Below are 10,000 nucleotides of genomic sequence, written 5' to 3' on the forward strand. Positions count from 1 at the left end.
CCCACCCTTCCGACAACCACCATTGCTCAGCTAAGCCACCAACACCCACACATGTCCCAGACAGGGGTGCACCCAACATCACAATACTGCCTCCTGTCACACCACACAAACAATGGCAGGAATGAAAGACACAGGTCTGCCACAAGCATGGAATCAGAGCGCCGCCTGTTATGAGCCAAAGGTGCACCCTGACGTGGCAAATCAGATGATGCCGCAGTCATTTACTTACGATAATCACAATCAACAAACCGGGCCCCCCCCCCCCCCCAAGTGCCTTAACCTAACCCGTATTGTACCTTAACCTAACCCGTATTGTACCTTAACCTAACCCGTATTGTACCTTAACCTAACCCGTATTGTACCTTAACCTAACCCGTATTGTACCTTAACCTAACCCGTATTGTACCTTAACCTAACCCGTATTGTACCTTAACCTAACCCATATTGTACCTTAACCTAACCCATATTGTACCTTAACCTAACCCATATTGTACCTTAACCTAACCCATATTGTACCTTAACCTAACCCATATTGTACCTTAACCTAACCCATATTGTACCTTAACCTAACCCATATTGTACCTTAACCTAACCCATATTGTACCTTAACCTAACCCATATTGTACCTTAACCTAACCCATGTTGCGCCTTAACCTAACCCATGTTGCGCCTTAACCTAACCCATGTTGCGCCTTAACCTAACCCATGTTGCGCCTTAACCTAACCCATGTTGCGCCTTAACCTAACCCATGTTGCGCCTTAACCTAACCCATGTTGCGCCTTAACCTAACCCATGTTGCGCCTTAACCTAACCCATGTTGCGCCTTAACCTAACCCATGTTGCGCCTTAACCTAACCCATGTTGCGCCTTAACCTAACCCATGTTGCGCCTTAACCTAACCTATGTTGCGCCTTAACCTAACCTATGTTGCGCCTTAACCTAACCTATGTTGCGCCTTAACCTAACCTATGTTGCGCCTTAACCTAACCTATGTTGCGCCTTAACCTAACCTATGTTGCGCCTTAACCTAACCTATGTTGCGCCTTAACCCAACACACGTTGGGCCTTAACCCAACACACGTTGGGCCTTAACCCAACACACGTTGGGCCTTAACCCAACACACGTTGGGCCTTAACCCAACACACGTTGGGCCTTAACCCAACACACGTTGTGCCTTAACCCAACACACGTTGGGCCTTAACCCAACACACGTTGGGCCTTAACCCAACACACGTTGGGCCTTAACCCAACACACGTTGGGCCTTAACCCAACACACGTTGGGCCTTAACCCAACACACGTTGGGCCTTAACCCAACACACGTTGGGCCTTAACCCAACACACGTTGGGCCTTAACCCAACACACGTTGGGCCTTAACCCAACACACGTTGGGCCTTAACCCAACACACGTTGGGCCTTAACCCAACACACGTTGGGCCTTAACCCAACACACGTTGGGCCTTAACCCAACACACGTTGGGCCTTAACCCAACACACGTTGGGCCTTAACCCAACACACGTTGGGCCTTAACCCAACACACGTTGGGCCTTAACCCAACACACGTTGGGCCTTAACCCAACACACGTTGGGCCTTAACCCAACACACGTTGGGCCTTAACCCAACACACGTTGGGCCTTAACCCAACACACGTTGGGCCTTAACCCAACACACGTTGGGCCTTAACCTGCTCTGTAATTGTCATACGACGCGTTAAATTAGTGTAGTGTTGCCTAACTGCAACCCCCGCAATATAGTTTGCTACTCGCACTGCCCGGTCCCCAGAGTATCGCTTCATGTTAAACACCTTGCAGCTATACACTGTAATGCGGATGGCGGCAGGACGTACATGCTCAATGCCCTTCGCAGTTGTTCATTGGCATTCGCATGGCGAAGCACAGCCTACGTTGTGGTACGGCTTGTGGCAACTGTCCGCTGATGTTGTACGTCCAAATCACACACTGTACCGCACATTGGTCCTCATGTACTGAATGATACATCGTGGTACATGTGTGACCGTACCACGACTGCGCCAACAACGGCGAACCATACGGTCCAAATATTGTGCACTCAGCTACGTGTCGTCTCCCTATAAGAGCTGGATTGCAGTATGGTATGCCGTGGATGGCGATCAGCATGAGCCGTCTGTTGATGTAGTGGCGCGTGTTGTCAGACGTAGTCGTCTCTTCTCACACACCGTGATAGCATGGTGCACTGCGTTCCACATCTGCGACATGCGACAGAGGCCGGTTGACAGTCGTTCGCGCAATGGACATCGCATACGTACGGGGGCCACCTTCCACGTGTTCGCGAAGCGTGCACATGTTGTTGCGTGTATGTGGGCAGACATAGTGTGTCGTGACACCTGACACAGGCATGCAACAATCGTTGAATTTGCAAATGGCGATGGACGTCTACGTTTGCTGGTGACGTTACGCAAATGAAGAACTGGTAAACCGTTGTGGTGCGGTTGTTCTCGCTAGAGGTGAATCAGTGATGGCGACGATCGGTTGAGCTACCAACCGGTTGTTTCAGCGATACCCACCATGCCCACGAACGTGAATGGCATGTGGGTGTGAAGCGATACGCGGCGGTGGCTGGGTGGGACCGTCCCCGGCCGGTGAGGGGGGGCCTTCCGGCGTGCTGGCCGCGCGGTGCGTGGGCGCACGCGCTACAGCCGGCTGGTGGGGGCGGCCAGTGGCAGGCGCGCCGGCCGACGGAGGCGGCAGGCGGCGCAGCTGCGCGCCGGCGCACCCTGCACGCGGCGCCGTGCGGCCAAAGTAGGTCCTCGCGGGCCCGGTGCGAAGCGCGGTGGACATCTGCAGTGTGCTGGTCCGATTGAGGACTGTGTGCGCTGAGGATGCGCCGCCGCCCGGCGCTCGGCGCCGCGACGCCGTCTGCTGCTCGGTCGCCTCTGCGGTTCTCGCAGGTGGATTGTATCGCAGCTGTGCGGACGTGTTGGCGCGTGCGCTGTGCTGGGAGAGTTCGCTTCGGCACCCAAGTGGGGCTTTTGTCCTTCTGTGGCGCTGGCGTTGGAGCTGCCGGCCACCGTAGGTGGCGCGTGTTGTCTCCCGCCGGCAATGCCACGACAGCACGCTCCCGGGCCTCTGTCGGCAGCGGCAAGCTCAGTTGGGAGCACGGGTGGTCGCACCTAAAGCGTCTACTCGCCAAACTCCGGGCGATTGCGCCTCTCTCGAACCCGACCAAGTACTTAGGACGGCGCTGCGCGCCGCCGGGACCTGAGAGGGTTTCGAGGTGTATTGTGCAGGGGAGCTCAGCCTCCTCCTGTTTGCAGAATAATTGAGCGGACGCTTGCGTGTTCGCGCGGGCCCCCGGGACACACTCCCGGGCGGCCGGCTGCTCAGCTCTAGTTGACGCAGCTCCCTGGTTGATCCTGCCAGTAGTCATATGCTTGTCTCAAAGATTAAGCCATGCATGTCTCAGTACAAGCCGCATTAAGGTGAAACCGCGAATGGCTCATTAAATCAGTTATGGTTCCTTAGATCGTACCCACGTTACTTGGATAACTGTGGTAATTCTAGAGCTAATACATGCAAACAGAGTCCCGACCAGAGATGGAAGGGACGCTTTTATTAGATCAAAACCAATCGGTCGGCTCGTCCGGTCCGTTTGCCTTGGTGACTCTGAATAACTTTGGGCTGATCGCACGGTCCTCGTACCGGCGACGCATCTTTCAAATGTCTGCCTTATCAACTGTCGATGGTAGGTTCTGCGCCTACCATGGTTGTAACGGGTAACGGGGAATCAGGGTTCGATTCCGGAGAGGGAGCCTGAGAAACGGCTACCACATCCAAGGAAGGCAGCAGGCGCGCAAATTACCCACTCCCGGCACGGGGAGGTAGTGACGAAAAATAACGATACGGGACTCATCCGAGGCCCCGTAATCGGAATGAGTACACTTTAAATCCTTTAACGAGTATCTATTGGAGGGCAAGTCTGGTGCCAGCAGCCGCGGTAATTCCAGCTCCAATAGCGTATATTAAAGTTGTTGCGGTTAAAAAGCTCGTAGTTGGATTTGTGTCCCACGCTGTTGGTTCACCGCCCGTCGGTGTTTAACTGGCATGTATCGTGGGACGTCCTGCCGGTGGGGCGAGCTGAAGGCGTGCGACGCGCCTCGTGCGTGCTCGTGCGTCCCGAGGCGGACCCCGTTGCAATCCTACCAGGGTGCTCTTGAGTGAGTGTCTCGGTGGGCCGGCACGTTTACTTTGAACAAATTAGAGTGCTTAAAGCAGGCAAGCCCGCCTGAATACTGTGTGCATGGAATAATGGAATAGGACCTCGGTTCTATTTTGTTGGTTTTCGGAACCCGAGGTAATGATTAATAGGGACAGGCGGGGGCATTCGTATTGCGACGTTAGAGGTGAAATTCTTGGATCGTCGCAAGACGAACAGAAGCGAAAGCATTTGCCAAGTATGTTTTCATTAATCAAGAACGAAAGTTAGAGGTTCGAAGGCGATCAGATACCGCCCTAGTTCTAACCATAAACGATGCCAGCCAGCGATCCGCCGCAGTTCCTCCGATGACTCGGCGGGCAGCCTCCGGGAAACCAAAGCTTTTGGGTTCCGGGGGAAGTATGGTTGCAAAGCTGAAACTTAAAGGAATTGACGGAAGGGCACCACCAGGAGTGGAGCCTGCGGCTTAATTTGACTCAACACGGGAAACCTCACCAGGCCCGGACACCGGAAGGATTGACAGATTGATAGCTCTTTCTTGATTCGGTGGGTGGTGGTGCATGGCCGTTCTTAGTTGGTGGAGCGATTTGTCTGGTTAATTCCGATAACGAACGAGACTCTAGCCTGCTAACTAGTCGCGTGACATCCTTCGTGCTGTCAGCGATTACTTTTCTTCTTAGAGGGACAGGCGGCTTCTAGCCGCACGAGATTGAGCAATAACAGGTCTGTGATGCCCTTAGATGTTCTGGGCCGCACGCGCGCTACACTGAAGGAATCAGCGTGTCTTCCTAGGCCGAAAGGTCGGGGTAACCCGCTGAACCTCCTTCGTGCTAGGGATTGGGGCTTGCAATTGTTCCCCATGAACGAGGAATTCCCAGTAAGCGCGAGTCATAAGCTCGCGTTGATTACGTCCCTGCCCTTTGTACACACCGCCCGTCGCTACTACCGATTGAATGATTTAGTGAGGTCTTCGGACTGGTACGCGGCATTGACTCTGTCGTTGCCGATGCTACCGGAAAGATGACCAAACTTGATCATTTAGAGGAAGTAAAAGTCGTAACAAGGTTTCCGTAGGTGAACCTGCGGAAGGATCATTACCGACTAGACTGCATGTCTTTCGATGTGCGTGTCGTGTCGCGCAACACGCTACCTGTACGGCTCGCAGTAGCCGTGCGCCGCGTGCGGAACCACGCGTGCTTCTCAAAACTAACGCCAATGTTGTGTGGTACGAGCGCTGAAGCGCTGGAGCGGCTGGCCTGCGGCACCTGGCGCCTGGCGCCGGTTTTGAATGACTTTCGCCCGACTGCCTGTCCGCTCCGGTGTGGAGCCGTACGACGCCCATCGGCCGTGAGGCCGTTGGACACAGAACGCTTGAACAGGGGCCGCCACACGCCTACGTCCCGCCTATGCAACTGTCTTGAAAGAGACAGTGTAAACTAAGAAAAGATCACCCAGGACGGTGGATCACTCGGCTCGTGGGTCGATGAAGAACGCAGCAAATTGCGCGTCGACATGTGAACTGCAGGACACATGAACATCGACGTTTCGAACGCACATTGCGGTCCATGGATTCCGTTCCCGGGCCACGTCTGGCTGAGGGTCGGCTACGTATACTGAAGCGCGCGGCGTTTGCCCCGCTTCGCAGACCTGGGAGCGTCGCGGCCGCCTGTGGGGCCGGCCGCGCCTCCTTAAACGTGCGATGCGCGCCCGTCGCCTGGCGGTTCGCATACCGGTACTTACTCGGTAGCGTGCACAGCCGGCTGGCGGTGTGGCGTGCGACACCTCGTACAACGACCTCAGAGCAGGCGAGACTACCCGCTGAATTTAAGCATATTACTAAGCGGAGGAAAAGAAACTAACAAGGATTCCCCCAGTAGCGGCGAGCGAACAGGGAAGAGTCCAGCACCGAACCCCGCAGGCTGCCGCCTGTCGTGGCATGTGGTGTTTGGGAGGGTCCACTACCCCGACGCCTCGCGCCGAGCCCAAGTCCAACTTGAATGAGGCCACGGCCCGTAGAGGGTGCCAGGCCCGTAGCGGCCGGTGCGAGCGTCGGCGGGACCTCTCCTTCGAGTCGGGTTGCTTGAGAGTGCAGCTCCAAGTGGGTGGTAAACTCCATCTGAGACTAAATATGACCACGAGACCGATAGCGAACAAGTACCGTGAGGGAAAGTTGAAAAGAACTTTGAAGAGAGAGTTCAAAAGTACGTGAAACCGTTCTGGGGTAAACGTGAGAAGTCCGAAAGGTCGAACGGGTGAGATTCACGCCCATCCGGCCACTGGCCTCCGCCCTCGGCAGATGGGGCCGGCCGCCCGCGCGGAGCAATCCGCGGCGGGGTCGTGTCCGGTTGCCTTTCCACTCGCCGCGGGGTGGGGCCGTTCCGGTGTGCGGTGGGCCGCACTTCTCCCCTAGTAGGACGTCGCGACCCGCTGGGTGCCGGCCTACGGCCCGGGTGCGCAGCCTGTCCTTCCGCGGGCCTCGGTTCGCGTCTGTTGGGCAGAGCCCCGGTGTCCTGGCTGGCTGCCCGGCGGTATATCTGGAGGAGTCGATTCGCCCCTTTGGGCGCTCGGGCTCCCGGCAAGCGCGCGCGGTTCTTCCCGGATGACGGACCTACCTGGCCCGGCCCCGGACCCGCGCCGCTGTTGGCTCGGGATGCTCTCGGGCGGAATAATCGCTCCCGTCAGCGGCGCTTCAGCTTTGGACAATTTCACGACCCGTCTTGAAACACGGACCAAGGAGTCTAACATGTGCGCGAGTCATTGGGCTGTACGAAACCTAAAGGCGTAATGAAAGTGAAGGTCTCGCCTTGCGCGGGCCGAGGGAGGATGGGGCTTCCCCGCCCTTCACGGGGCGGCGGCCTCCGCACTCCCGGGGCGTCTCGTCCTCATTGCGAGGTGAGGCGCACCTAGAGCGTACACGTTGGGACCCGAAAGATGGTGAACTATGCCTGGCCAGGACGAAGTCAGGGGAAACCCTGATGGAGGTCCGTAGCGATTCTGACGTGCAAATCGATCGTCGGAGCTGGGTATAGGGGCGAAAGACTAATCGAACCATCTAGTAGCTGGTTCCCTCCGAAGTTTCCCTCAGGATAGCTGGTGCTCGTACGAGTCTCATCCGGTAAAGCGAATGATTAGAGGCCTTGGGGCCGAAACGACCTCAACCTATTCTCAAACTTTAAATGGGTGAGATCTCCGGCTTGCTTGATATGCTGAAGCCGCGAGCAAACGACTCGGATCGGAGTGCCAAGTGGGCCACTTTTGGTAAGCAGAACTGGCGCTGTGGGATGAACCAAACGCCGAGTTAAGGCGCCCGAATCGACGCTCATGGGAAACCATGAAAGGCGTTGGTTGCTTAAGACAGCAGGACGGTGGCCATGGAAGTCGGAATCCGCTAAGGAGTGTGTAACAACTCACCTGCCGAAGCAACTAGCCCTGAAAATGGATGGCGCTGAAGCGTCGTGCCTATACTCGGCCGTCAGTCTGGCAGTCATGGCCGGTCCTTGCGGCCGGCCGCGAAGCCCTGACGAGTAGGAGGGTCGCGGCGGTGGGCGCAGAAGGGTCTGGGCGTGAGCCTGCCTGGAGCCGCCGTCGGTGCAGATCTTGGTGGTAGTAGCAAATACTCCAGCGAGGCCCTGGAGGGCTGACGCGGAGAAGGGTTTCGTGTGAACAGCCGTTGCACACGAGTCAGTCGATCCTAAGCCCTAGGAGAAATCCGATGTTGATGGGGGCCGTCATAGCATGATGCACTTTGTGCTGGCCCCCGTTGGGCGAAAGGGAATCCGGTTCCTATTCCGGAACCCGGCAGCGGAACCGATACAAGTCGGGCCCCTCTTTTAGAGATGCTCGTCGGGGTAACCCAAAAGGACCCGGAGACGCCGTCGGGAGATCGGGGAAGAGTTTTCTTTTCTGCATGAGCGTTCGAGTTCCCTGGAATCCTCTAGCAGGGAGATAGGGTTTGGAACGCGAAGAGCACCGCAGTTGCGGCGGTGTCCCGATCTTCCCCTCGGACCTTGAAAATCCGGGAGAGGGCCACGTGGAGGTGTCGCGCCGGTTCGTACCCATATCCGCAGCAGGTCTCCAAGGTGAAGAGCCTCTAGTCGATAGAATAATGTAGGTAAGGGAAGTCGGCAAATTGGATCCGTAACTTCGGGATAAGGATTGGCTCTGAGGATCGGGGCGTGTCGGGCTTGGTCGGGAAGTGGGTCAGCGCTAACGTGCCGGGCCTGGGCGAGGTGAGTGCCGTAGGGGTGCCGGTAAGTGCGGGCGTTTAGCGCGGGCGTCGTCTGCTCTCGCCGTTGGTTGGCCTCGTGCTGGCCGGCGGTGCAGGATGCGCGCGCCTGCGCGGCGTTCGCGCCCCGGTGCTTCAACCTGCGTGCAGGATCCGAGCTCGGTCCCGTGCCTTGGCCTCCCACGGATCTTCCTTGCTGCGAGGCCGCGTCCGCCTTAGCGTGCTCCTCCGGGGGCGCGCGGGTGCGCGGATTCTCTTCGGCCGCCATTCAACGATCAACTCAGAACTGGCACGGACTGGGGGAATCCGACTGTCTAATTAAAACAAAGCATTGCGATGGCCCTAGCGGGTGTTGACGCAATGTGATTTCTGCCCAGTGCTCTGAATGTCAACGTGAAGAAATTCAAGCAAGCGCGGGTAAACGGCGGGAGTAACTATGACTCTCTTAAGGTGGCCAAGTGGCGGCGGTGTGGCTGCATCCGGACTTGGCTTTTCGAAGTGCGGTCTTGATGTAGTCGTGCTGCTGCTGTGAGGTGCCTTCCTTGGGTTATAGTTACAGGGAGAGTGATGCGCAATACATGGGCCTAGCCCTCTTAGCCTCTCCTCTCCTGCGGTCTTCTCCCCTTCTCGTGGGCCCGCTGATTTTCGCAGAGTGGAAGACCGCACCAGGGGCTTGGGGGGGTTACCAGCCCCCCCTCGCATTATCCCTTTATAGTTGGGGGCAGCCGACAAGAAACAAGAGATGGTGGCCCTTCCGCTGAAGGTGCCACCCCAGCTACCCCAGCTCCTATCCGGCCAACCGGCCGTAACGAAAATGCGATAGATTGTGTAGCTCCCTTTGCTTGCAGTGAGTGCCACCGCACTTTTACCACGAAGAACGGTCTCGGGGTCCATCGCCGCCGCCAACACCCTGCGGCCGCCAACGCTGAGATCGTGACGGAGAGGCATCGCGCGAGGTGGACGGAGGAAGAAGTCCTGTCGCTCGCCAAGGCAGAGGCCGAACTGTTCCTGGAGAGGGACGCCCGGTTCTTCTTTGTAAATCAAGAACTTACCAGGATGTTCCCCGACCGAACGCTTGAGGCAATCAAGTGCCGACGGCGGCAAGCTGCCCACAAGCAGCTTGTCCGCCAATTCATGGAGGCACTTGAGATCGGTCGGGGTGAAGAGCCGGCGTCCCGCCGTGGAGCAGCGAGCTCGCTGCCTGACGCGGGCGATGCCGCTGCGCCGCCCGTCGACGCAGCCGAGGACTTCGCGGCCGACACCACCGGGCCGCCGCCGGAGGGGCCGACTGACGCCGCCATCTGGGAGCATCTGGCGGGGCTACCTGCTTCCGCCCAGCGTTTCTCTGCCCTGGATCGAGTCATTGGTCTGGGGCGGGGCACGCCGCCCGATGTCATCCTGGGCATGCTCCCGGATGCCCTTGCGTCGGTCGGGTCCAGGGGGGAGAGGTCGATCACCAGGACACAGCGGCCGCGCCAACCATCCAAGCGGCCGCCTGCCGCCCCGCCGCTGCAGAAGCGCAAGCGGCGCCGCTGGGAATACGCGCGGACACAGGACGCCTTCCGTAGGTCGCGTGCGCG

General features: G+C 57.6%; 2 non-coding genes and 1 pseudogene across 2 annotated transcripts; all 3 read left to right on the forward strand.

Moving 5' to 3' along the window:
- Nucleotides 1-3,382: 3,382 nt before the first annotated feature.
- Nucleotides 3,383-5,292, forward strand: LOC124586525. The gene has a single exon (XR_006975136.1). It is a non-coding gene; the product is annotated as a small subunit ribosomal RNA (ribosomal RNA).
- Nucleotides 5,293-5,643: 351 nt separating this feature from the next.
- Nucleotides 5,644-5,798, forward strand: LOC124586539. The gene has a single exon (XR_006975144.1). It is a non-coding gene; the product is annotated as a 5.8S ribosomal RNA (ribosomal RNA).
- A 188-nt stretch (nt 5,799-5,986) lies between these two features.
- The window catches only part of LOC124586537, a 7,963-nt pseudogene continuing 3,949 nt past the window's right edge, over nt 5,987-10,000 (forward strand).

Source organism: Schistocerca americana, unplaced genomic scaffold (assembly GCF_021461395.2).
Source record: "Schistocerca americana isolate TAMUIC-IGC-003095 unplaced genomic scaffold, iqSchAmer2.1 HiC_scaffold_556, whole genome shotgun sequence".
In the NCBI taxonomy this organism is placed as follows: Eukaryota; Metazoa; Arthropoda; class Insecta; order Orthoptera; family Acrididae; genus Schistocerca; species Schistocerca americana.